This window comes from Microcebus murinus, chromosome 22, assembly GCF_040939455.1.
Source record: "Microcebus murinus isolate Inina chromosome 22, M.murinus_Inina_mat1.0, whole genome shotgun sequence".
In the NCBI taxonomy this organism is placed as follows: domain Eukaryota; kingdom Metazoa; phylum Chordata; class Mammalia; order Primates; family Cheirogaleidae; genus Microcebus; species Microcebus murinus.
This window is the reverse complement of record NC_134125.1, coordinates 35,311,883-35,337,891: the sequence shown is the minus strand read 5'-3', so window position 1 is coordinate 35,337,891 and position 26,009 is coordinate 35,311,883. Positions and strand designations below refer to the sequence as shown.

The 26,009-nt window shown below is 63.8% G+C and overlaps 7 non-coding genes across 7 annotated transcripts; all 7 read left to right on the top strand.

The window, feature by feature from the left end:
* The first annotated feature begins 776 nt into the window (after positions 1–776).
* Positions 777–895, top strand: LOC142863539 (5S ribosomal RNA). The gene has a single exon (XR_012914309.1). It is a non-coding gene; the product is annotated as a 5S ribosomal RNA (ribosomal RNA).
* Positions 896–4,511: 3,616 nt separating this feature from the next.
* Positions 4,512–4,630, top strand: LOC142863538 (5S ribosomal RNA). The gene has a single exon (XR_012914308.1). It is a non-coding gene; the product is annotated as a 5S ribosomal RNA (ribosomal RNA).
* A 3,614-nt stretch (positions 4,631–8,244) lies between these two features.
* LOC142863537 (5S ribosomal RNA) lies at positions 8,245–8,363 on the top strand. Its single transcript, XR_012914307.1, has one exon. It is a non-coding gene; the product is annotated as a 5S ribosomal RNA (ribosomal RNA).
* A 3,610-nt stretch (positions 8,364–11,973) lies between these two features.
* On the top strand, positions 11,974–12,092 carry LOC142863536 (5S ribosomal RNA). Its single transcript, XR_012914306.1, has one exon. It is a non-coding gene; the product is annotated as a 5S ribosomal RNA (ribosomal RNA).
* A 3,609-nt stretch (positions 12,093–15,701) lies between these two features.
* On the top strand, positions 15,702–15,820 carry LOC142863837 (5S ribosomal RNA). The gene has a single exon (XR_012914470.1). It is a non-coding gene; the product is annotated as a 5S ribosomal RNA (ribosomal RNA).
* Positions 15,821–19,431: 3,611 nt separating this feature from the next.
* LOC142863836 (5S ribosomal RNA) lies at positions 19,432–19,550 on the top strand. The gene has a single exon (XR_012914469.1). It is a non-coding gene; the product is annotated as a 5S ribosomal RNA (ribosomal RNA).
* A 3,610-nt stretch (positions 19,551–23,160) lies between these two features.
* On the top strand, positions 23,161–23,279 carry LOC142863835 (5S ribosomal RNA). Its single transcript, XR_012914468.1, has one exon. It is a non-coding gene; the product is annotated as a 5S ribosomal RNA (ribosomal RNA).
* Positions 23,280–26,009: the final 2,730 nt, after the last annotated feature.

Here is a 26,009-nt window from a genome sequence, read left to right as displayed (position 1 = left end):
GTCCACACGCCAGGGTGGTCGGGGTCCAATGCAGCCCCGGCCAGGCCCAGGCCCCTTGGACTGGGCCACAGGAGGACACAGAGGAGGGTCCCGGCCCCCACGGTAGCGGTGCCCGCAGGTCTCCAAGGGCTTGGGCGTTTTCCAGAGGGAGGAGATGGAGGGGATGGATTTCTTCAGAGCCCCCCAAAGCACCCCACCCCACCCCACCACACCCATGGGACACATCCCGAGAGACGCCCCTACACTCGCTCCCCTCCCCCATGCGCTGTGCCCCAGCCCTGACCCGGGGGAATAGGCGGCAGCCCACGCACAGGGCGGGGGGCGCAGCTGAAAGGGGTTGTGGGGGAGGGCGGCCCCTGGCTGGGGTCAAAGGGCAAGCGCCCCGCGCGTGCGCAGTCAGTGGCCGCCTCGGAGGCGGTGGCGGCTGCGGCGGCGACGGGCTGGGGGTGGGCAGCGGGTAGGTGAAGGAGGCCAGGCCAGGAGAGGATGGGGGCTGGAAGGTCTCCACCTTGGCGAGTACAGCCGTGGAGGAGCATCTTGTGTGAGTGTGAGTGAGTGTGAGTGTGTGTGTGTGTATAGAGAGACAGCCCCCCACCCCGGCCCGCCCCGCCCGTCACCCCCGTCCCTGGGAGCCCGCCGGACCCGGCTGGCTGGCGAACTCAACAGGCCCGACCCGACCCGACCCGACCCGGCGGCGCGGGGCCTGGGGCGGGAGGAGGCGGCGGGGAAGCGCAGAGAGGCTCGGCTTCTTGAGCGGGGCAGGGGCGCCCTCCGCCGTCTAGGGCCACACCACCCTGAACGCCCCCGATCTCCTCTGGTCTCGGAAGCTAAGCAGGGTCGGGCCTGGTTGGTACTTGGATGGGAGACCGCCTGGGAATACCGGGTGCCGTAGGCTTTTTTTTTTTTTTTTGCCTCTTGTTCTGTCCCCTTTCTGGGAGCGCGGCGGCGGTCCGGGGGATCACCCCCACCCTCAGCGCCCGTCGCGGTGCCTGGCGCCCCAGCCCGCACCGTGGGGCCTCCTCTTGTCCCGAGCCGTGACACCGCCGCCACGCGGCAGCATGCGTGGCATCTGGACTGTCAGGTGTCAGACCAAAGGTCTGGTCTGTGGGAACCGACACGCTGGAGGAAACCTTGAGAGGCTGAGAGGGGAGGGAGTTCCAGGAGAATTCCAGGACGTCATTTTGAGCAAGTATGTGACCAGAACTCTCGTCCCGTTGCTTTTGGGGTTCTACACGTAGGAATCTTCGGTGGTGGCACTGGATGTTGGGGGATCCGGAGTCACACGCAGACCTGCTCCACAGGCCTCATTTTACTTTTCTTTTCGGATTCATTTTCTGAAAAGGTGTCTCTTATCTCTATGATTACATTTTCTTTTCTCTCTCTTTCCGAGCAGATCATGGGAGTCCACGTATTGAGGTGACATGTATTGCCCGTGCCCCCCTCCTCCCCGTTTTCTGATTTCATTTATTTCTCATTTTCTCCCAGCGTATGGTGGGGGTACCAATGTTAAGGTCAGCTGCATCGCCCTGTCCCCGCCTCCCCCCTCGGGTCAGAGCTTCAAGTGCGCCCATGCCCCGGTTGGTGCGCACCCACCCCATTCCTAATGGATGTGCACGCCCATCCCCTCCCCCCGCCCGCCCGACACCCACCCGATGAAGGCGATTCCTCTGTGTCCACTTAGGTGTCCATCGGTCCCTACCAATCTGCTGGCGAGCGCGCGCACGTGGCGCTCTTGTGTCCGTTCTTGGGACACTTGGCTTACTGGAACGGGTTCCAGCTCTGGCCGGGAGAACACGAGAGGTGCCCTCTCACCACTGCTCCTCATAGCCAAATAGCACTCCGTGGTGTCCACGCGCCACATTTTATTAGTGCACTCCTGGATGGATGGGCACTCGGGTCGCTTCCACATCTTTGCGATTGTGAATTGTGCCCTAACTGTAACCCTAACCCTTACCCAGCCCGTCTCCTGTGCCCCTGCCTGACGCACTCCCCCCCCCCCCCCCCCGGCCAGGCCCGTCACTGTCCTGGGCCCCTGCCTGACCGGCTCCTTCCCGTCCGGCCTGTCACCATCCTCTGCCCCTGCCTGACACCCTCCTCCCCGCCCGGGCCATCACTTCAACCCCTGCCTGACTCGCTCCTCCCCATCTGGCCCGTCACCGTCCTCAGCCCCTGCCTGAACGGCTCCTTCCTACCCGGCCCGGCCCGTCCTCGGCCCCTGCCTGACATGCTCCTCCTTGCCCGTCACCGTCCTCGGCCCCTGCATGACCGGCTCCCCCGTCCCCTGGGCCTTCCAAGGGCTTGGTGTGGACGCTGCTTCCAGGAAGCCCTCCAGGAACCCGGCAGCAGGGTGGCCGCAGCAGTCTCGAGCAGCCGTCACTAAGTTGCGTGCGGGGGACGTGCCCCCGCTGTGCTGTGGGGGCCCAGCCTGGTGTCTTCCCTGAGGCCCTGCGGCTGCCGCTCCCCGCAAGGGGAGAGCCGCGGAGGTGGGGACCGCCTCCTCATGGGGACGTACACCCAGCTCTCCACGTCGGATTCCGCGGGCTCTCTGTCCTGCCCGAAGGCCCAGCTGGCCTGCGGGTCCTTAGAGTGGCAAAAACATCCGAAAACTGAGATTGAGGGTCCGGTGGGTGTCTGCCCTTTTGTGCTGGTACCCCAGGGAGGCCCGGGGGCTGGCTGGACAACGTGGTCTGCTGGGCGGGGGGTTTGGATGAGCAACTGATGCCCTTTGCACTTTGGGTAGCAAGAGTCTGAGGTGTCTCTGAGCCCTGAGCCATGTCGGGCGGGGGTGGGGGGTGGGGGGGGAGGAGGAGGAGGAGGAGGAGGTGGGAAGGGCCGGGGCCTGCAGTCCTGTTCCCGGGGTGGCACGGCAAGTGGCTTCTTCCACAGGCTGCTTGGCCTGGGCTCCCTGCACCTGGGCCTTTGGAGGACTGGCCCTGTGCTTGCCAACACTTGCTGCAGGGACCCAGAGCTGGGAGGTTGCATCTCTCAGCCCTGGGTCGGGCAGAGCCCCAGCGGGCCATGCCCACAACCTCTCTCAGCACGGGTCCCCCAGAAGGCTCCTTTGGGACCAGGATTCTCTTGCGGTGACTCTTTAAGGTCTGGCCCCTGGATGGAGGGGCACCAGGAGTAGAGGAGCAGGAAGGGGAAGGGGGTGGCCATGCGAGGGGACACTTTGAGGCCAAGTCCCAGCTTCAGCCTGATCCTCCTGGGAACCCCGGGGTGTACATCACACCTCCTGGTTGTCCCGCTCTGAGACAAGGAGCCGGGCTTCGCATTCCCACAGCAGCCGGTCGTGGGCTGAGGACACCTGGGGCGTTGGGAACTCCCTGGCTTCTCCTTGGTTTAACATCTGGAGCTGCTTGTGAATTGTGCCGCCACACACACCCGAGTGCAGGTGTCTTCCGCACAGACTGCGGGCCTCGCTCTTCTGAATGCCGCTAGCTCGCCAACCACCCACGGGTGAACCTGGTCAGGGTACTTTCTCTCAGGGGCAGACTCTGATCCGGGCGGGCTACCGGTGTCTCTGTTTGCTCGTTTCTTTCTTCCATTTCGGGAAAGTCTTCCTTGCTGGGTGTGGAAATCTCCTATGCCTTCCCTCGCCTATTCTGTCAGCTTTAAAATTCTCTTTCAGTTGCCACCCTCACAGATGGTTTAGGAAACTCTTTCCGGTGCACTCATTAGTGAAATGACCTCAATGAAGCTGGAATCCAATATCTAATCGCCGATTTTTAGGGAGTCCACACGCCAGGGTGGTCGGGGTCCAATGCAGCCCCGGCCAGGCCCAGGCCCCTTGGACTGGGCCACAGGAGGACACAGAGGAGGGTCCCGGCCCCCACGGTAGCGGTGCCCGCAGGTCTCCAAGGGCTTGGGCGTTTTCCAGAGGGAGGAGATGGAGGGGATGGATTTCTTCAGAGCCCCCCAAAGCACCCCACCCCACCCCACCACACCCATGGGACACATCCCGAGAGACGCCCCTACACTCGCTCCCCTCCCCCATGCGCTGTGCCCCAGCCCTGACCCGGGGGAATAGGCGGCAGCCCACGCACAGGGCGGGGGGCGCAGCTGAAAGGGGTTGTGGGGGAGGGCGGCCCCTGGCTGGGGTCAAAGGGCAAGCGCCCCGCGCGTGCGCAGTCAGTGGCCGCCTCGGAGGCGGTGGCGGCTGCGGCGGCGACGGGCTGGGGGTGGGCAGCGGGTAGGTGAAGGAGGCCAGGCCAGGAGAGGATGGGGGCTGGAAGGTCTCCACCTTGGCGAGTACAGCCGTGGAGGAGCATCTTGTGTGAGTGTGAGTGAGTGTGAGTGTGTGTGTGTGTATAGAGAGACAGCCCCCCACCCCGGCCCGCCCCGCCCGTCACCCCCGTCCCTGGGAGCCCGCCGGACCCGGCTGGCTGGCGAACTCAACAGGCCCGACCCGACCCGACCCGACCCGGCGGCGCGGGGCCTGGGGCGGGAGGAGGCGGCGGGGAAGCGCAGAGAGGCTCGGCTTCTTGAGCGGGGCAGGGGCGCCCTCCGCCGTCTAGGGCCACACCACCCTGAACGCCCCCGATCTCCTCTGGTCTCGGAAGCTAAGCAGGGTCGGGCCTGGTTGGTACTTGGATGGGAGACCGCCTGGGAATACCGGGTGCCGTAGGCTTTTTTTTTTTTTTTTGCCTCTTGTTCTGTCCCCTTTCTGGGAGCGCGGCGGCGGTCCGGGGGATCACCCCCACCCTCAGCGCCCGTCGCGGTGCCTGGCGCCCCAGCCCGCACCGTGGGGCCTCCTCTTGTCCCGAGCCGTGACACCGCCGCCACGCGGCAGCATGCGTGGCATCTGGACTGTCAGGTGTCAGACCAAAGGTCTGGTCTGTGGGAACCGACACGCTGGAGGAAACCTTGAGAGGCTGAGAGGGGAGGGAGTTCCAGGAGAATTCCAGGACGTCATTTTGAGCAAGTATGTGACCAGAACTCTCGTCCCGTTGCTTTTGGGGTTCTACACGTAGGAATCTTCGGTGGTGGCACTGGATGTTGGGGGATCCGGAGTCACACGCAGACCTGCTCCACAGGCCTCATTTTACTTTTCTTTTCGGATTCATTTTCTGAAAAGGTGTCTCTTATCTCTATGATTACATTTTCTTTTCTCTCTCTTTCCGAGCAGATCATGGGAGTCCACGTATTGAGGTGACATGTATTGCCCGTGCCCCCCTCCTCCCCGTTTTCTGATTTCATTTATTTCTCATTTTCTCCCAGCGTATGGTGGGGGTACCAATGTTAAGGTCAGCTGCATCGCCCTGTCCCAGCCTCCCCCCTCGGGTCAGAGCTTCAAGTGCGCCCATGCCCCGGTTGGTGCGCACCCACCCCATTCCTAATGGATGTGCACGCCCATCCCCTCCCCCCGCCCGCCCGACACCCACCCGATGAAGGCGATTCCTCTGTGTCCACTTAGGTGTCCATCGGTCCCTACCAATCTGCTGGCGAGCGCGCGCACGTGGCGCTCTTGTGTCCGTTCTTGGGACACTTGGCTTACTGGAACGGGTTCCAGCTCTGGCCGGGAGAACACGAGAGGTGCCCTCTCACCACTGCTCCTCATAGCCAAATAGCACTCCGTGGTGTCCACGCGCCACATTTTATTAGTGCACTCCTGGATGGATGGGCACTCGGGTCGCTTCCACATCTTTGCGATTGTGAATTGTGCCCTAACTGTAACCCTAACCCTTACCCAGCCCGTCTCCTGTGCCCCTGCCTGACGCACTCCCCCCCCCCCCCCGGCCAGGCCCGTCACTGTCCTGGGCCCCTGCCTGACCGGCTCCTTCCCGTCCGGCCTGTCACCATCCTCTGCCCCTGCCTGACACCCTCCTCCCCGCCCGGGCCATCACTTCAACCCCTGCCTGACTCGCTCCTCCCCATCTGGCCCGTCACCGTCCTCAGCCCCTGCCTGAACGGCTCCTTCCTACCCGGCCCGGCCCGTCCTCGGCCCCTGCCTGACATGCTCCTCCTTGCCCGTCACCGTCCTCGGCCCCTGCATGACCGGCTCCCCCGTCCCCTGGGCCTTCCAAGGGCTTGGTGTGGACGCTGCTTCCAGGAAGCCCTCCAGGAACCCGGCAGCAGGGTGGCCGCAGCAGTCTCGAGCAGCCGTCACTAAGTTGCGTGCGGGGGACGTGCCCCCGCTGTGCTGTGGGGGCCCAGCCTGGTGTCTTCCCTGAGGCCCTGCGGCTGCCGCTCCCCGCAAGGGGAGAGCCGCGGAGGTGGGGACCGCCTCCTCATGGGGACGTACACCCAGCTCTCCACGTCGGATTCCGCGGGCTCTCTGTCCTGCCCGAAGGCCCAGCTGGCCTGCGGGTCCTTAGAGTGGCAAAAACATCCGAAAACTGAGATTGAGGGTCCGGTGGGTGTCTGCCCTTTTGTGCTGGGTACCCCAGGGAGGCCCGGGGGCTGGCTGGACAACGTGGTCTGCTGGGCGGGGGGTTTGGATGAGCAACTGATGCCCTTTGCACTTTGGGTAGCAAGAGTCTGAGGTGTCTCTGAGCCCTGAGCCATGTCGGGCGGGGGTGGGGGGTGGGGGGGGAGGAGGAGGAGGAGGAGGAGGTGGGAAGGGCCGGGGCCTGCAGTCCTGTTCCCGGGGTGGCACGGCAAGTGGCTTCTTCCACAGGCTGCTTGGCCTGGGCTCCCTGCACCTGGGCCTTTGGAGGACTGGCCCTGTGCTTGCCAACACTTGCTGCAGGGACCCAGAGCTGGGAGGTTGCATCTCTCAGCCCTGGGTCGGGCAGAGCCCCAGCGGGCCATGCCCACAACCTCTCTCAGCACGGGTCCCCCAGAAGGCTCCTTTGGGACCAGGATTCTCTTGCGGTGACTCTTTAAGGTCTGGCCCCTGGATGGAGGGGCACCAGGAGTAGAGGAGCAGGAAGGGGAAGGGGGTGGCCATGCGAGGGGACACTTTGAGGCCAAGTCCCAGCTTCAGCCTGATCCTCCTGGGAACCCCGGGGTGTACATCACACCTCCTGGTTGTCCCGCTCTGAGACAAGGAGCCGGGCTTCGCATTCCCACAGCAGCCGGTCGTGGGCTGAGGACACCTGGGGCGTTGGGAACTCCCTGGCTTCTCCTTGGTTTAACATCTGGAGCTGCTTGTGAATTGTGCCGCCACACACACCCGAGTGCAGGTGTCTTCCGCACAGACTGCGGGCCTCGCTCTTCTGAATGCCGCTAGCTCGCCAACCACCCACGGGTGAACCTGGTCAGGGTACTTTCTCTCAGGGGCAGACTCTGATCCGGGCGGGCTACCGGTGTCTCTGTTTGCTCGTTTCTTTCTTCCATTTCGGGAAAGTCTTCCTTGCTGGGTGTGGAAATCTCCTATGCCTTCCCTCGCCTATTCTGTCAGCTTTAAAATTCTCTTTCAGTTGCCACCCTCACAGATGGTTTAGGAAACTCTTTCCGGTGCACTCATTAGTGAAATGACCTCAATGAAGCTGGAATCCAATATCTAATCGCCGATTTTTAGGGAGTCCACACGCCAGGGTGGTCGGGGTCCAATGCAGCCCCGGCCAGGCCCAGGCCCCTTGGACTGGGCCACAGGAGGACACAGAGGAGGGTCCCGGCCCCCACGGTAGCGGTGCCCGCAGGTCTCCAAGGGCTTGGGCGTTTTCCAGAGGGAGGAGATGGAGGGGATGGATTTCTTCAGAGCCCCCCAAAGCACCCCACCCCACCCCACCACACCCATGGGACACATCCCGAGAGACGCCCCTACACTCGCTCCCCTCCCCCATGCGCTGTGCCCCAGCCCTGACCCGGGGGAATAGGCGGCAGCCCACGCACAGGGCGGGGGGCGCAGCTGAAAGGGGTTGTGGGGGAGGGCGGCCCCTGGCTGGGGTCAAAGGGCAAGCGCCCCGCGCGTGCGCAGTCAGTGGCCGCCTCGGAGGCGGTGGCGGCTGCGGCGGCGACGGGCTGGGGGTGGGCAGCGGGTAGGTGAAGGAGGCCAGGCCAGGAGAGGATGGGGGCTGGAAGGTCTCCACCTTGGCGAGTACAGCCGTGGAGGAGCATCTTGTGTGAGTGTGAGTGAGTGTGAGTGTGTGTGTGTGTATAGAGAGACAGCCCCCCACCCCGCCCCGCCCCGCCCGTCACCCCCGTCCCTGGGAGCCCGCCGGACCCGGCTGGCTGGCGAACTCAACAGGCCCGACCCGACCCGACCCGACCCGGCGGCGCGGGGCCTGGGGCGGGAGGAGGCGGCGGGGAAGCGCAGAGAGGCTCGGCTTCTTGAGCGGGGCAGGGGCGCCCTCCGCCGTCTAGGGCCACACCACCCTGAACGCCCCCGATCTCCTCTGGTCTCGGAAGCTAAGCAGGGTCGGGCCTGGTTGGTACTTGGATGGGAGACCGCCTGGGAATACCGGGTGCCGTAGGCTTTTTTTTTTTTTTTTTGCCTCTTGTTCTGTCCCCTTTCTGGGAGCGCGGCGGCGGTCCGGGGGATCACCCCCACCCTCAGCGCCCGTCGCGGTGCCTGGCGCCCCAGCCCGCACCGTGGGGCCTCCTCTTGTCCCGAGCCGTGACACCGCCGCCACGCGGCAGCATGCGTGGCATCTGGACTGTCAGGTGTCAGACCAAAGGTCTGGTCTGTGGGAACCGACACGCTGGAGGAAACCTTGAGAGGCTGAGAGGGGAGGGAGTTCCAGGAGAATTCCAGGACGTCATTTTGAGCGAGTATGTGACCAGAACTCTCGTCCCGTTGCTTTTGGGGTTCTACACGTAGGAATCTTCGGTGGTGGCACTGGATGTTGGGGGATCCGGAGTCACACGCAGACCTGCTCCACAGGCCTCATTTTACTTTTCTTTTCGGATTCATTTTCTGAAAAGGTGTCTCTTATCTCTATGATTACATTTTCTTTTCTCTCTCTTTCCGAGCAGATCATGGGAGTCCACGTATTGAGGTGACATGTATTGCCCGTGCCCCCCTCCTCCCCGTTTTCTGATTTCATTTATTTCTCATTTTCTCCCAGCGTATGGTGGGGGTACCAATGTTAAGGTCAGCTGCATCGCCCTGTCCCCGCCTCCCCCCTCGGGTCAGAGCTTCAAGTGCGCCCATGCCCCGGTTGGTGCGCACCCACCCCATTCCTAATGGATGTGCACGCCCATCCCCTCCCCCCGCCCGCCCGACACCCACCCGATGAAGGCGATTCCTCTGTGTCCACTTAGGTGTCCATCGGTCCCTACCAATCTGCTGGCGAGCGCGCGCACGTGGCGCTCTTGTGTCCGTTCTTGGGACACTTGGCTTACTGGAACGGGTTCCAGCTCTGGCCGGGAGAACACGAGAGGTGCCCTCTCACCACTGCTCCTCATAGCCAAATAGCACTCCGTGGTGTCCACGCGCCACATTTTATTAGTGCACTCCTGGATGGATGGGCACTCGGGTCGCTTCCACATCTTTGCGATTGTGAATTGTGCCCTAACTGTAACCCTAACCCTTACCCAGCCCGTCTCCTGTGCCCCTGCCTGACGCACTCCCCCCCCCCCCCCGGCCAGGCCCGTCACTGTCCTGGGCCCCTGCCTGACCGGCTCCTTCCCGTCCGGCCTGTCACCATCCTCTGCCCCTGCCTGACACCCTCCTCCCCGCCCGGGCCATCACTTCAACCCCTGCCTGACTCGCTCCTCCCCATCTGGCCCGTCACCGTCCTCAGCCCCTGCCTGAACGGCTCCTTCCTACCCGGCCCGGCCCGTCCTCGGCCCCTGCCTGACATGCTCCTCCTTGCCCGTCACCGTCCTCGGCCCCTGCATGACCGGCTCCCCCGTCCCCTGGGCCTTCCAAGGGCTTGGTGTGGACGCTGCTTCCAGGAAGCCCTCCAGGAACCCGGCAGCAGGGTGGCCGCAGCAGTCTCGAGCAGCCGTCACTAAGTTGCGTGCGGGGGACGTGCCCCCGCTGTGCTGTGGGGGCCCAGCCTGGTGTCTTCCCTGAGGCCCTGCGGCTGCCGCTCCCCGCAAGGGGAGAGCCGCGGAGGTGGGGACCGCCTCCTCATGGGGACGTACACCCAGCTCTCCACGTCGGATTCCGCGGGCTCTCTGTCCTGCCCGAAGGCCCAGCTGGCCTGCGGGTCCTTAGAGTGGCAAAAACATCCGAAAACTGAGATTGAGGGTCCGGTGGGTGTCTGCCCTTTTGTGCTGGGTACCCCAGGGAGGCCCGGGGGCTGGCTGGACAACGTGGTCTGCTGGGCGGGGGGTTTGGATGAGCAACTGATGCCCTTTGCACTTTGGGTAGCAAGAGTCTGAGGTGTCTCTGAGCCCTGAGCCATGTCGGGCGGGGGTGGGGGGTGGGGGGGGAGGAGGAGGAGGAGGAGGAGGTGGGAAGGGCCGGGGCCTGCAGTCCTGTTCCCGGGGTGGCACGGCAAGTGGCTTCTTCCACAGGCTGCTTGGCCTGGGCTCCCTGCACCTGGGCCTTTGGAGGACTGGCCCTGTGCTTGCCAACACTTGCTGCAGGGACCCAGAGCTGGGAGGTTGCATCTCTCAGCCCTGGGTCGGGCAGAGCCCCAGCGGGCCATGCCCACAACCTCTCTCAGCACGGGTCCCCCAGAAGGCTCCTTTGGGACCAGGATTCTCTTGCGGTGACTCTTTAAGGTCTGGCCCCTGGATGGAGGGGCACCAGGAGTAGAGGAGCAGGAAGGGGAAGGGGGTGGCCATGCGAGGGGACACTTTGAGGCCAAGTCCCAGCTTCAGCCTGATCCTCCTGGGAACCCCGGGGTGTACATCACACCTCCTGGTTGTCCCGCTCTGAGACAAGGAGCCGGGCTTCGCATTCCCACAGCAGCCGGTCGTGGGCTGAGGACACCTGGGGCGTTGGGAACTCCCTGGCTTCTCCTTGGTTTAACATCTGGAGCTGCTTGTGAATTGTGCCGCCACACACACCCGAGTGCAGGTGTCTTCCGCACAGACTGCGGGCCTCGCTCTTCTGAATGCCGCTAGCTCGCCAACCACCCACGGGTGAACCTGGTCAGGGTACTTTCTCTCAGGGGCAGACTCTGATCCGGGCGGGCTACCGGTGTCTCTGTTTGCTCGTTTCTTTCTTCCATTTCGGGAAAGTCTTCCTTGCTGGGTGTGGAAATCTCCTATGCCTTCCCTCGCCTATTCTGTCAGCTTTAAAATTCTCTTTCAGTTGCCACCCTCACAGATGGTTTAGGAAACTCTTTCCGGTGCACTCATTAGTGAAATGACCTCAATGAAGCTGGAATCCAATATCTAATCGCCGATTTTTAGGGAGTCCACACGCCAGGGTGGTCGGGGTCCAATGCAGCCCCGGCCAGGCCCAGGCCCCTTGGACTGGGCCACAGGAGGACACAGAGGAGGGTCCCGGCCCCCACGGTAGCGGTGCCCGCAGGTCTCCAAGGGCTTGGGCGTTTTCCAGAGGGAGGAGATGGAGGGGATGGATTTCTTCAGAGCCCCCCAAAGCACCCCACCCCACCCCACCACACCCATGGGACACATCCCGAGAGACGCCCCTACACTCGCTCCCCTCCCCCATGCGCTGTGCCCCAGCCCTGACCCGGGGGAATAGGCGGCAGCCCACGCACAGGGCGGGGGGCGCAGCTGAAAGGGGTTGTGGGGGAGGGCGGCCCCTGGCTGGGGTCAAAGGGCAAGCGCCCCGCGCGTGCGCAGTCAGTGGCCGCCTCGGAGGCGGTGGCGGCTGCGGCGGCGACGGGCTGGGGGTGGGCAGCGGGTAGGTGAAGGAGGCCAGGCCAGGAGAGGATGGGGGCTGGAAGGTCTCCACCTTGGCGAGTACAGCCGTGGAGGAGCATCTTGTGTGAGTGTGAGTGAGTGTGAGTGTGTGTGTGTGTATAGAGAGACAGCCCCCCACCCCGCCCCGCCCCGCCCGTCACCCCCGTCCCTGGGAGCCCGCCGGACCCGGCTGGCTGGCGAACTCAACAGGCCCGACCCGACCCGACCCGGCGGCGCGGGGCCTGGGGCGGGAGGAGGCGGCGGGGAAGCGCAGAGAGGCTCGGCTTCTTGAGCGGGGCAGGGGCGCCCTCCGCCGTCTAGGGCCACACCACCCTGAACGCCCCCGATCTCCTCTGGTCTCGGAAGCTAAGCAGGGTCGGGCCTGGTTGGTACTTGGATGGGAGACCGCCTGGGAATACCGGGTGCCGTAGGCTTTTTTTTTTTTTTTTTGCCTCTTGTTCTGTCCCCTTTCTGGGAGCGCGGCGGCGGTCCGGGGGATCACCCCCACCCTCAGCGCCCGTCGCGGTGCCTGGCGCCCCAGCCCGCACCGTGGGGCCTCCTCTTGTCCCGAGCCGTGACACCGCCGCCACGCGGCAGCATGCGTGGCATCTGGACTGTCAGGTGTCAGACCAAAGGTCTGGTCTGTGGGAACCGACACGCTGGAGGAAACCTTGAGAGGCTGAGAGGGGAGGGAGTTCCAGGAGAATTCCAGGACGTCATTTTGAGCGAGTATGTGACCAGAACTCTCGTCCCGTTGCTTTTGGGGTTCTACACGTAGGAATCTTCGGTGGTGGCACTGGATGTTGGGGGATCCGGAGTCACACGCAGACCTGCTCCACAGGCCTCATTTTACTTTTCTTTTCGGATTCATTTTCTGAAAAGGTGTCTCTTATCTCTATGATTACATTTTCTTTTCTCTCTCTTTCCGAGCAGATCATGGGAGTCCACGTATTGAGGTGACATGTATTGCCCGTGCCCCCCTCCTCCCCGTTTTCTGATTTCATTTATTTCTCATTTTCTCCCAGCGTATGGTGGGGGTACCAATGTTAAGGTCAGCTGCATCGCCCTGTCCCCGCCTCCCCCCTCGGGTCAGAGCTTCAAGTGCGCCCATGCCCCGGTTGGTGCGCACCCACCCCATTCCTAATGGATGTGCACGCCCATCCCCTCCCCCCGCCCGCCCGACACCCACCCGATGAAGGCGATTCCTCTGTGTCCACTTAGGTGTCCATCGGTCCCTACCAATCTGCTGGCGAGCGCGCGCACGTGGCGCTCTTGTGTCCGTTCTTGGGACACTTGGCTTACTGGAACGGGTTCCAGCTCTGGCCGGGAGAACACGAGAGGTGCCCTCTCACCACTGCTCCTCATAGCCAAATAGCACTCCGTGGTGTCCACGCGCCACATTTTATTAGTGCACTCCTGGATGGATGGGCACTCGGGTCGCTTCCACATCTTTGCGATTGTGAATTGTGCCCTAACTGTAACCCTAACCCTTACCCAGCCCGTCTCCTGTGCCCCTGCCTGACGCACTCCCCCCCCCCCCCGGCCAGGCCCGTCACTGTCCTGGGCCCCTGCCTGACCGGCTCCTTCCCGTCCGGCCTGTCACCATCCTCTGCCCCTGCCTGACACCCTCCTCCCCGCCCGGGCCATCACTTCAACCCCTGCCTGACTCGCTCCTCCCCATCTGGCCCGTCACCGTCCTCAGCCCCTGCCTGAACGGCTCCTTCCTACCCGGCCCGGCCCGTCCTCGGCCCCTGCCTGACATGCTCCTCCTTGCCCGTCACCGTCCTCGGCCCCTGCATGACCGGCTCCCCCGTCCCCTGGGCCTTCCAAGGGCTTGGTGTGGACGCTGCTTCCAGGAAGCCCTCCAGGAACCCGGCAGCAGGGTGGCCGCAGCAGTCTCGAGCAGCCGTCACTAAGTTGCGTGCGGGGGACGTGCCCCCGCTGTGCTGTGGGGGCCCAGCCTGGTGTCTTCCCTGAGGCCCTGCGGCTGCCGCTCCCCGCAAGGGGAGAGCCGCGGAGGTGGGGACCGCCTCCTCATGGGGACGTACACCCAGCTCTCCACGTCGGATTCCGCGGGCTCTCTGTCCTGCCCGAAGGCCCAGCTGGCCTGCGGGTCCTTAGAGTGGCAAAAACATCCGAAAACTGAGATTGAGGGTCCGGTGGGTGTCTGCCCTTTTGTGCTGGGTACCCCAGGGAGGCCCGGGGGCTGGCTGGACAACGTGGTCTGCTGGGCGGGGGGTTTGGATGAGCAACTGATGCCCTTTGCACTTTGGGTAGCAAGAGTCTGAGGTGTCTCTGAGCCCTGAGCCATGTCGGGCGGGGGTGGGGGGTGGGGGGGGAGGAGGAGGAGGAGGAGGAGGTGGGAAGGGCCGGGGCCTGCAGTCCTGTTCCCGGGGTGGCACGGCAAGTGGCTTCTTCCACAGGCTGCTTGGCCTGGGCTCCCTGCACCTGGGCCTTTGGAGGACTGGCCCTGTGCTTGCCAACACTTGCTGCAGGGACCCAGAGCTGGGAGGTTGCATCTCTCAGCCCTGGGTCGGGCAGAGCCCCAGCGGGCCATGCCCACAACCTCTCTCAGCACGGGTCCCCCAGAAGGCTCCTTTGGGACCAGGATTCTCTTGCGGTGACTCTTTAAGGTCTGGCCCCTGGATGGAGGGGCACCAGGAGTAGAGGAGCAGGAAGGGGAAGGGGGTGGCCATGCGAGGGGACACTTTGAGGCCAAGTCCCAGCTTCAGCCTGATCCTCCTGGGAACCCCGGGGTGTACATCACACCTCCTGGTTGTCCCGCTCTGAGACAAGGAGCCGGGCTTCGCATTCCCACAGCAGCCGGTCGTGGGCTGAGGACACCTGGGGCGTTGGGAACTCCCTGGCTTCTCCTTGGTTTAACATCTGGAGCTGCTTGTGAATTGTGCCGCCACACACACCCGAGTGCAGGTGTCTTCCGCACAGACTGCGGGCCTCGCTCTTCTGAATGCCGCTAGCTCGCCAACCACCCACGGGTGAACCTGGTCAGGGTACTTTCTCTCAGGGGCAGACTCTGATCCGGGCGGGCTACCGGTGTCTCTGTTTGCTCGTTTCTTTCTTCCATTTCGGGAAAGTCTTCCTTGCTGGGTGTGGAAATCTCCTATGCCTTCCCTCGCCTATTCTGTCAGCTTTAAAATTCTCTTTCAGTTGCCACCCTCACAGATGGTTTAGGAAACTCTTTCCGGTGCACTCATTAGTGAAATGACCTCAATGAAGCTGGAATCCAATATCTAATCGCCGATTTTTAGGGAGTCCACACGCCAGGGTGGTCGGGGTCCAATGCAGCCCCGGCCAGGCCCAGGCCCCTTGGACTGGGCCACAGGAGGACACAGAGGAGGGTCCCGGCCCCCACGGTAGCGGTGCCCGCAGGTCTCCAAGGGCTTGGGCGTTTTCCAGAGGGAGGAGATGGAGGGGATGGATTTCTTCAGAGCCCCCCAAAGCACCCCACCCCACCCCACCACACCCATGGGACACATCCCGAGAGACGCCCCTACACTCGCTCCCCTCCCCCATGCGCTGTGCCCCAGCCCTGACCCGGGGGAATAGGCGGCAGCCCACGCACAGGGCGGGGGGCGCAGCTGAAAGGGGTTGTGGGGGAGGGCGGCCCCTGGCTGGGGTCAAAGGGCAAGCGCCCCGCGCGTGCGCAGTCAGTGGCCGCCTCGGAGGCGGCGGCGGCTGCGGCGGCGACGGGCTGGGGGTGGGCAGCGGGTAGGTGAAGGAGGCCAGGCCAGGAGAGGATGGGGGCTGGAAGGTCTCCACCTTGGCGAGTACAGCCGTGGAGGAGCATCTTGTGTGAGTGTGAGTGAGTGTGAGTGTGTGTGTGTGTATAGAGAGACAGCCCCCCACCCCGCCCCGCCCCGCCCGTCACCCCCGTCCCTGGGAGCCCGCCGGACCCGGCTGGCTGGCGAACTCAACAGGCCCGACCCGACCCGACCCGGCGGCGCGGGGCCTGGGGCGGGAGGAGGCGGCGGGGAAGCGCAGAGAGGCTCGGCTTCTTGAGCGGGGCAGGGGCGCCCTCCGCCGTCTAGGGCCACACCACCCTGAACGCCCCCGATCTCCTCTGGTCTCGGAAGCTAAGCAGGGTCGGGCCTGGTTGGTACTTGGATGGGAGACCGCCTGGGAATACCGGGTGCCGTAGGCTTTTTTTTTTTTTTTTTGCCTCTTGTTCTGTCCCCTTTCTGGGAGCGCGGCGGCGGTCCGGGGGATCACCCCCACCCTCAGCGCCCGTCGCGGTGCCTGGCGCCCCAGCCCGCACCGTGGGGCCTCCTCTTGTCCCGAGCCGTGACACCGCCGCCACGCGGCAGCATGCGTGGCATCTGGACTGTCAGGTGTCAGACCAAAGGTCTGGTCTGTGGGAACCGACACGCTGGAGGAAACCTTGAGAGGCTGAGAGGGGAGGGAGTTCCAGGAGAATTCCAGGACGTCATTTTGAGCGAGTATGTGACCAGAACTCTCGTCCCGTTGCTTTTGGGGTTCTACACGTAGGAATCTTCGGTGGTGGCACTGGATGTTGGGGGATCCGGAGTCACACGCAGACCTGCTCCACAGGCCTCATTTTACTTTTCTTTTCGGATTCATTTTCTGAAAAGGTGTCTCTTATCTCTATGATTACATTTTCTTTTCTCTCTCTTTCCGAGCAGATCATGGGAGTCCACGTATTGAGGTGACATGTATTGCCCGTGCCCCCCTCCTCCCCGTTTTCTGATTTCATTTATTTCTCATTTTCTCCCAGCGTATGGTGGGGGTACCAATGTTAAGGTCAGCTGCATCGCCCTGTCCCCGCCTCCCCCCTCGGGTCAGAGCTTCAAGTGCGCCCATGCCCCGGTTGGTGCGCACCCACCCCATTCCTAATGGATGTGCACGCCCATCCCCTCCCCCCGCCCGCCCGACACCCACCCGATGAAGGCGATTCCTCTGTGTCCACTTAGGTGTCCATCGGTCCCTACCAATCTGCTGGCGAGCGCGCGCACGTGGCGCTCTTGTGTCCGTTCTTGGGACACTTGGCTTACTGGAACGGGTTCCAGCTCTGGCCGGGAGAACACGAGAGGTGCCCTCTCACCACTGCTCCTCATAGCCAAATAGCACTCCGTGGTGTCCACGCGCCACATTTTATTAGTGCACTCCTGGATGGATGGGCACTCGGGTCGCTTCCACATCTTTGCGATTGTGAATTGTGCCCTAACTGTAACCCTAACCCTTACCCAGCCCGTCTCCTGTGCCCCTGCCTGACGCACTCCCCCCCCCCCCCCCGGCCAGGCCCGTCACTGTCCTGGGCCCCTGCCTGACCGGCTCCTTCCCGTCCGGCCTGTCACCATCCTCTGCCCCTGCCTGACACCCTCCTCCCCGCCCGGGCCATCACTTCAACCCCTGCCTGACTCGCTCCTCCCCATCTGGCCCGTCACCGTCCTCAGCCCCTGCCTGAACGGCTCCTTCCTACCCGGCCCGGCCCGTCCTCGGCCCCTGCCTGACATGCTCCTCCTTGCCCGTCACCGTCCTCGGCCCCTGCATGACCGGCTCCCCCGTCCCCTGGGCCTTCCAAGGGCTTGGTGTGGACGCTGCTTCCAGGAAGCCCTCCAGGAACCCGGCAGCAGGGTGGCCGCAGCAGTCTCGAGCAGCCGTCACTAAGTTGCGTGCGGGGGACGTGCCCCCGCTGTGCTGTGGGGGCCCAGCCTGGTGTCTTCCCTGAGGCCCTGCGGCTGCCGCTCCCCGCAAGGGGAGAGCCGCGGAGGTGGGGACCGCCTCCTCATGGGGACGTACACCCAGCTCTCCACGTCGGATTCCGCGGGCTCTCTGTCCTGCCCGAAGGCCCAGCTGGCCTGCGGGTCCTTAGAGTGGCAAAAACATCCGAAAACTGAGATTGAGGGTCCGGTGGGTGTCTGCCCTTTTGTGCTGGGTACCCCAGGGAGGCCCGGGGGCTGGCTGGACAACGTGGTCTGCTGGGCGGGGGGTTTGGATGAGCAACTGATGCCCTTTGCACTTTGGGTAGCAAGAGTCTGAGGTGTCTCTGAGCCCTGAGCCATGTCGGGCGGGGGTGGGGGGTGGGGGGGGAGGAGGAGGAGGAGGAGGAGGTGGGAAGGGCCGGGGCCTGCAGTCCTGTTCCCGGGGTGGCACGGCAAGTGGCTTCTTCCACAGGCTGCTTGGCCTGGGCTCCCTGCACCTGGGCCTTTGGAGGACTGGCCCTGTGCTTGCCAACACTTGCTGCAGGGACCCAGAGCTGGGAGGTTGCATCTCTCAGCCCTGGGTCGGGCAGAGCCCCAGCGGGCCATGCCCACAACCTCTCTCAGCACGGGTCCCCCAGAAGGCTCCTTTGGGACCAGGATTCTCTTGCGGTGACTCTTTAAGGTCTGGCCCCTGGATGGAGGGGCACCAGGAGTAGAGGAGCAGGAAGGGGAAGGGGGTGGCCATGCGAGGGGACACTTTGAGGCCAAGTCCCAGCTTCAGCCTGATCCTCCTGGGAACCCCGGGGTGTACATCACACCTCCTGGTTGTCCCGCTCTGAGACAAGGAGCCGGGCTTCGCATTCCCACAGCAGCCGGTCGTGGGCTGAGGACACCTGGGGCGTTGGGAACTCCCTGGCTTCTCCTTGGTTTAACATCTGGAGCTGCTTGTGAATTGTGCCGCCACACACACCCGAGTGCAGGTGTCTTCCGCACAGACTGCGGGCCTCGCTCTTCTGAATGCCGCTAGCTCGCCAACCACCCACGGGTGAACCTGGTCAGGGTACTTTCTCTCAGGGGCAGACTCTGATCCGGGCGGGCTACCGGTGTCTCTGTTTGCTCGTTTCTTTCTTCCATTTCGGGAAAGTCTTCCTTGCTGGGTGTGGAAATCTCCTATGCCTTCCCTCGCCTATTCTGTCAGCTTTAAAATTCTCTTTCAGTTGCCACCCTCACAGATGGTTTAGGAAACTCTTTCCGGTGCACTCATTAGTGAAATGACCTCAATGAAGCTGGAATCCAATATCTAATCGCCGATTTTTAGGGAGTCCACACGCCAGGGTGGTCGGGGTCCAATGCAGCCCCGGCCAGGCCCAGGCCCCTTGGACTGGGCCACAGGAGGACACAGAGGAGGGTCCCGGCCCCCACGGTAGCGGTGCCCGCAGGTCTCCAAGGGCTTGGGCGTTTTCCAGAGGGAGGAGATGGAGGGGATGGATTTCTTCAGAGCCCCCCAAAGCACCCCACCCCACCCCACCACACCCATGGGACACATCCCGAGAGACGCCCCTACACTCGCTCCCCTCCCCCATGCGCTGTGCCCCAGCCCTGACCCGGGGGAATAGGCGGCAGCCCACGCACAGGGCGGGGGGCGCAGCTGAAAGGGGTTGTGGGGGAGGGCGGCCCCTGGCTGGGGTCAAAGGGCAAGCGCCCCGCGCGTGCGCAGTCAGTGGCCGCCTCGGAGGCGGTGGCGGCTGCGGCGGCGACGGGCTGGGGGTGGGCAGCGGGTAGGTGAAGGAGGCCAGGCCAGGAGAGGATGGGGGCTGGAAGGTCTCCACCTTGGCGAGTACAGCCGTGGAGGAGCATCTTGTGTGAGTGTGAGTGAGTGTGAGTGTGTGTGTGTGTATAGAGAGACAGCCCCCCACCCCGCCCCGCCCCGCCCGTCACCCCCGTCCCTGGGAGCCCGCCGGACCCGGCTGGCTGGCGAACTCAACAGGCCCGACCCGACCCGACCCGGCGGCGCGGGGCCTGGGGCGGGAGGAGGCGGCGGGGAAGCGCAGAGAGGCTCGGCTTCTTGAGCGGGGCAGGGGCGCCCTCCGCCGTCTAGGGCCACACCACCCTGAACGCCCCCGATCTCCTCTGGTCTCGGAAGCTAAGCAGGGTCGGGCCTGGTTGGTACTTGGATGGGAGACCGCCTGGGAATACCGGGTGCCGTAGGCTTTTTTTTTTTTTTTTTGCCTCTTGTTCTGTCCCCTTTCTGGGAGCGCGGCGGCGGTCCGGGGGATCACCCCCACCCTCAGCGCCCGTCGCGGTGCCTGGCGCCCCAGCCCGCACCGTGGGGCCTCCTCTTGTCCCGAGCCGTGACACCGCCGCCACGCGGCAGCATGCGTGGCATCTGGACTGTCAGGTGTCAGACCAAAGGTCTGGTCTGTGGGAACCGACACGCTGGAGGAAACCTTGAGAGGCTGAGAGGGGAGGGAGTTCCAGGAGAATTCCAGGACGTCATTTTGAGCGAGTATGTGACCAGAACTCTCGTCCCGTTGCTTTTGGGGTTCTACACGTAGGAATCTTCGGTGGTGGCACTGGATGTTGGGGGATCCGGAGTCACACGCAGACCTGCTCCACAGGCCTCATTTTACTTTTCTTTTCGGATTCATTTTCTGAAAAGGTGTCTCTTATCTCTATGATTACATTTTCTTTTCTCTCTCTTTCCGAGCAGATCATGGGAGTCCACGTATTGAGGTGACATGTATTGCCCGTGCCCCCCTCCTCCCCGTTTTCTGATTTCATTTATTTCTCATTTTCTCCCAGCGTATGGTGGGGGTACCAATGTTAAGGTCAGCTGCATCGCCCTGTCCCCGCCTCCCCCCTCGGGTCAGAGCTTCAAGTGCGCCCATGCCCCGGTTGGTGCGCACCCACCCCATTCCTAATGGATGTGCACGCCCATCCCCTCCCCCCGCCCGCCCGACACCCACCCGATGAAGGCGATTCCTCTGTGTCCACTTAGGTGTCCATCGGTCCCTACCAATCTGCTGGCGAGCGCGCGCACGTGGCGCTCTTGTGTCCGTTCTTGGGACACTTGGCTTACTGGAACGGGTTCCAGCTCTGGCCGGGAGAACACGAGAGGTGCCCTCTCACCACTGCTCCTCATAGCCAAATAGCACTCCGTGGTGTCCACGCGCCACATTTTATTAGTGCACTCCTGGATGGATGGGCACTCGGGTCGCTTCCACATCTTTGCGATTGTGAATTGTGCCCTAACTGTAACCCTAACCCTTACCCAGCCCGTCTCCTGTGCCCCTGCCTGACGCACTCCCCCCCCCCCCCCGGCCAGGCCCGTCACTGTCCTGGGCCCCTGCCTGACCGGCTCCTTCCCGTCCGGCCTGTCACCATCCTCTGCCCCTGCCTGACACCCTCCTCCCCGCCCGGGCCATCACTTCAACCCCTGCCTGACTCGCTCCTCCCCATCTGGCCCGTCACCGTCCTCAGCCCCTGCCTGAACGGCTCCTTCCTACCCGGCCCGGCCCGTCCTCGGCCCCTGCCTGACATGCTCCTCCTTGCCCGTCACCGTCCTCGGCCCCTGCATGACCGGCTCCCCCGTCCCCTGGGCCTTCCAAGGGCTTGGTGTGGACGCTGCTTCCAGGAAGCCCTCCAGGAACCCGGCAGCAGGGTGGCCGCAGCAGTCTCGAGCAGCCGTCACTAAGTTGCGTGCGGGGGACGTGCCCCCGCTGTGCTGTGGGGGCCCAGCCTGGTGTCTTCCCTGAGGCCCTGCGGCTGCCGCTCCCCGCAAGGGGAGAGCCGCGGAGGTGGGGACCGCCTCCTCATGGGGACGTACACCCAGCTCTCCACGTCGGATTCCGCGGGCTCTCTGTCCTGCCCGAAGGCCCAGCTGGCCTGCGGGTCCTTAGAGTGGCAAAAACATCCGAAAACTGAGATTGAGGGTCCGGTGGGTGTCTGCCCTTTTGTGCTGGGTACCCCAGGGAGGCCCGGGGGCTGGCTGGACAACGTGGTCTGCTGGGCGGGGGGTTTGGATGAGCAACTGATGCCCTTTGCACTTTGGGTAGCAAGAGTCTGAGGTGTCTCTGAGCCCTGAGCCATGTCGGGCGGGGGTGGGGGGTGGGGGGGGAGGAGGAGGAGGAGGAGGAGGTGGGAAGGGCCGGGGCCTGCAGTCCTGTTCCCGGGGTGGCACGGCAAGTGGCTTCTTCCACAGGCTGCTTGGCCTGGGCTCCCTGCACCTGGGCCTTTGGAGGACTGGCCCTGTGCTTGCCAACACTTGCTGCAGGGACCCAGAGCTGGGAGGTTGCATCTCTCAGCCCTGGGTCGGGCAGAGCCCCAGCGGGCCATGCCCACAACCTCTCTCAGCACGGGTCCCCCAGAAGGCTCCTTTGGGACCAGGATTCTCTTGCGGTGACTCTTTAAGGTCTGGCCCCTGGATGGAGGGGCACCAGGAGTAGAGGAGCAGGAAGGGGAAGGGGGTGGCCATGCGAGGGGACACTTTGAGGCCAAGTCCCAGCTTCAGCCTGATCCTCCTGGGAACCCCGGGGTGTACATCACACCTCCTGGTTGTCCCGCTCTGAGACAAGGAGCCGGGCTTCGCATTCCCACAGCAGCCGGTCGTGGGCTGAGGACACCTGGGGCGTTGGGAACTCCCTGGCTTCTCCTTGGTTTAACATCTGGAGCTGCTTGTGAATTGTGCCGCCACACACACCCGAGTGCAGGTGTCTTCCGCACAGACTGCGGGCCTCGCTCTTCTGAATGCCGCTAGCTCGCCAACCACCCACGGGTGAACCTGGTCAGGGTACTTTCTCTCAGGGGCAGACTCTGATCCGGGCGGGCTACCGGTGTCTCTGTTTGCTCGTTTCTTTCTTCCATTTCGGGAAAGTCTTCCTTGCTGGGTGTGGAAATCTCCTATGCCTTCCCTCGCCTATTCTGTCAGCTTTAAAATTCTCTTTCAGTTGCCACCCTCACAGATGGTTTAGGAAACTCTTTCCGGTGCACTCATTAGTGAAATGACCTCAATGAAGCTGGAATCCAATATCTAATCGCCGATTTTTAGGGAGTCCACACGCCAGGGTGGTCGGGGTCCAATGCAGCCCCGGCCAGGCCCAGGCCCCTTGGACTGGGCCACAGGAGGACACAGAGGAGGGTCCCGGCCCCCACGGTAGCGGTGCCCGCAGGTCTCCAAGGGCTTGGGCGTTTTCCAGAGGGAGGAGATGGAGGGGATGGATTTCTTCAGAGCCCCCCAAAGCACCCCACCCCACCCCACCACACCCATGGGACACATCCCGAGAGACGCCCCTACACTCGCTCCCCTCCCCCATGCGCTGTGCCCCAGCCCTGACCCGGGGGAATAGGCGGCAGCCCACGCACAGGGCGGGGGGCGCAGCTGAAAGGGGTTGTGGGGGAGGGCGGCCCCTGGCTGGGGTCAAAGGGCAAGCGCCCCGCGCGTGCGCAGTCAGTGGCCGCCTCGGAGGCGGTGGCGGCTGCGGCGGCGACGGGCTGGGGGTGGGCAGCGGGTAGGTGAAGGAGGCCAGGCCAGGAGAGGATGGGGGCTGGAAGGTCTCCACCTTGGCGAGTACAGCCGTGGAGGAGCATCTTGTGTGAGTGTGAGTGAGTGTGAGTGTGTGTGTGTGTATAGAGAGACAGCCCCCCACCCCGCCCCGCCCCGCCCGTCACCCCCGTCCCTGGGAGCCCGCCGGACCCGGCTGGCTGGCGAACTCAACAGGCCCGACCCGACCCGACCCGGCGGCGCGGGGCCTGGGGCGGGAGGAGGCGGCGGGGAAGCGCAGAGAGGCTCGGCTTCTTGAGCGGGGCAGGGGCGCCCTCCGCCGTCTAGGGCCACACCACCCTGAACGCCCCCGATCTCCTCTGGTCTCGGAAGCTAAGCAGGGTCGGGCCTGGTTGGTACTTGGATGGGAGACCGCCTGGGAATACCGGGTGCCGTAGGCTTTTTTTTTTTTTTTTTGCCTCTTGTTCTGTCCCCTTTCTGGGAGCGCGGCGGCGGTCCGGGGGATCACCCCCACCCTCAGCGCCCGTCGCGGTGCCTGGCGCCCCAGCCCGCACCGTGGGGCCTCCTCTTGTCCCGAGCCGTGACACCGCCGCCACGCGGCAGCATGCGTGGCATCTGGACTGTCAGGTGTCAGACCAAAGGTCTGGTCTGTGGGAACCGACACGCTGGAGGAAACCTTGAGAGGCTGAGAGGGGAGGGAGTTCCAGGAGAATTCCAGGACGTCATTTTGAGCGAGTATGTGACCAGAACTCTCGTCCCGTTGCTTTTGGGGTTCTACACGTAGGAATCTTCGGTGGTGGCACTGGATGTTGGGGGATCCGGAGTCACACGCAGACCTGCTCCACAGGCCTCATTTTACTTTTCTTTTCGGATTCATTTTCTGAAAAGGTGTCTCTTATCTCTATGATTACATTTTCTTTTCTCTCTCTTTCCGAGCAGATCATGGGAGTCCACGTATTGAGGTGACATGTATTGCCCGTGCCCCCCTCCTCCCCGTTTTCTGATTTCATTTATTTCTCATTTTCTCCCAGCGTATGGTGGGGGTACCAATGTTAAGGTCAGCTGCATCGCCCTGTCCCCGCCTCCCCCCTCGGGTCAGAGCTTCAAGTGCGCCCATGCCCCGGTTGGTGCGCACCCACCCCATTCCTAATGGATGTGCACGCCCATCCCCTCCCCCCGCCCGCCCGACACCCACCCGATGAAGGCGATTCCTCTGTGTCCACTTAGGTGTCCATCGGTCCCTACCAATCTGCTGGCGAGCGCGCGCACGTGGCGCTCTTGTGTCCGTTCTTGGGACACTTGGCTTACTGGAACGGGTTCCAGCTCTGGCCGGGAGAACACGAGAGGTGCCCTCTCACCACTGCTCCTCATAGCCAAATAGCACTCCGTGGTGTCCACGCGCCACATTTTATTAGTGCACTCCTGGATGGATGGGCACTCGGGTCGCTTCCACATCTTTGCGATTGTGAATTGTGCCCTAACTGTAACCCTAACCCTTACCCAGCCCGTCTCCTGTGCCCCTGCCTGACGCACTCCCCCCCCCCCCCCGGCCAGGCCCGTCACTGTCCTGGGCCCCTGCCTGACCGGCTCCTTCCCGTCCGGCCTGTCACCATCCTCTGCCCCTGCCTGACACCCTCCTCCCCGCCCGGGCCATCACTTCAACCCCTGCCTGACTCGCTCCTCCCCATCTGGCCCGTCACCGTCCTCAGCCCCTGCCTGAACGGCTCCTTCCTACCCGGCCCGGCCCGTCCTCGGCCCCTGCCTGACATGCTCCTCCTTGCCCGTCACCGTCCTCGGCCCCTGCATGACCGGCTCCCCCGTCCCCTGGGCCTTCCAAGGGCTTGGTGTGGACGCTGCTTCCAGGAAGCCCTCCAGGAACCCGGCAGCAGGGTGGCCGCAGCAGTCTCGAGCAGCCGTCACTAAGTTGCGTGCGGGGGACGTGCCCCCGCTGTGCTGTGGGGGCCCAGCCTGGTGTCTTCCCTGAGGCCCTGCGGCTGCCGCTCCCCGCAAGGGGAGAGCCGCGGAGGTGGGGACCGCCTCCTCATGGGGACGTACACCCAGCTCTCCACGTCGGATTCCGCGGGCTCTCTGTCCTGCCCGAAGGCCCAGCTGGCCTGCGGGTCCTTAGAGTGGCAAAAACATCCGAAAACTGAGATTGAGGGTCCGGTGGGTGTCTGCCCTTTTGTGCTGGGTACCCCAGGGAGGCCCGGGGGCTGGCTGGACAACGTGGTCTGCTGGGCGGGGGGTTTGGATGAGCAACTGATGCCCTTTGCACTTTGGGTAGCAAGAGTCTGAGGTGTCTCTGAGCCCTGAGCCATGTCGGGCGGGGGTGGGGGGTGGGGGGGGAGGAGGAGGAGGAGGAGGAGGTGGGAAGGGCCGGGGCCTGCAGTCCTGTTCCCGGGGTGGCACGGCAAGTGGCTTCTTCCACAGGCTGCTTGGCCTGGGCTCCCTGCACCTGGGCCTTTGGAGGACTGGCCCTGTGCTTGCCAACACTTGCTGCAGGGACCCAGAGCTGGGAGGTTGCATCTCTCAGCCCTGGGTCGGGCAGAGCCCCAGCGGGCCATGCCCACAACCTCTCTCAGCACGGGTCCCCCAGAAGGCTCCTTTGGGACCAGGATTCTCTTGCGGTGACTCTTTAAGGTCTGGCCCCTGGATGGAGGGGCACCAGGAGTAGAGGAGCAGGAAGGGGAAGGGGGTGGCCATGCGAGGGGACACTTTGAGGCCAAGTCCCAGCTTCAGCCTGATCCTCCTGGGAACCCCGGGGTGTACATCACACCTCCTGGTTGTCCCGCTCTGAGACAAGGAGCCGGGCTTCGCATTCCCACAGCAGCCGGTCGTGGGCTGAGGACACCTGGGGCGTTGGGAACTCCCTGGCTTCTCCTTGGTTTAACATCTGGAGCTGCTTGTGAATTGTGCCGCCACACACACCCGAGTGCAGGTGTCTTCCGCACAGACTGCGGGCCTCGCTCTTCTGAATGCCGCTAGCTCGCCAACCACCCACGGGTGAACCTGGTCAGGGTACTTTCTCTCAGGGGCAGACTCTGATCCGGGCGGGCTACCGGTGTCTCTGTTTGCTCGTTTCTTTCTTCCATTTCGGGAAAGTCTTCCTTGCTGGGTGTGGAAATCTCCTATGCCTTCCCTCGCCTATTCTGTCAGCTTTAAAATTCTCT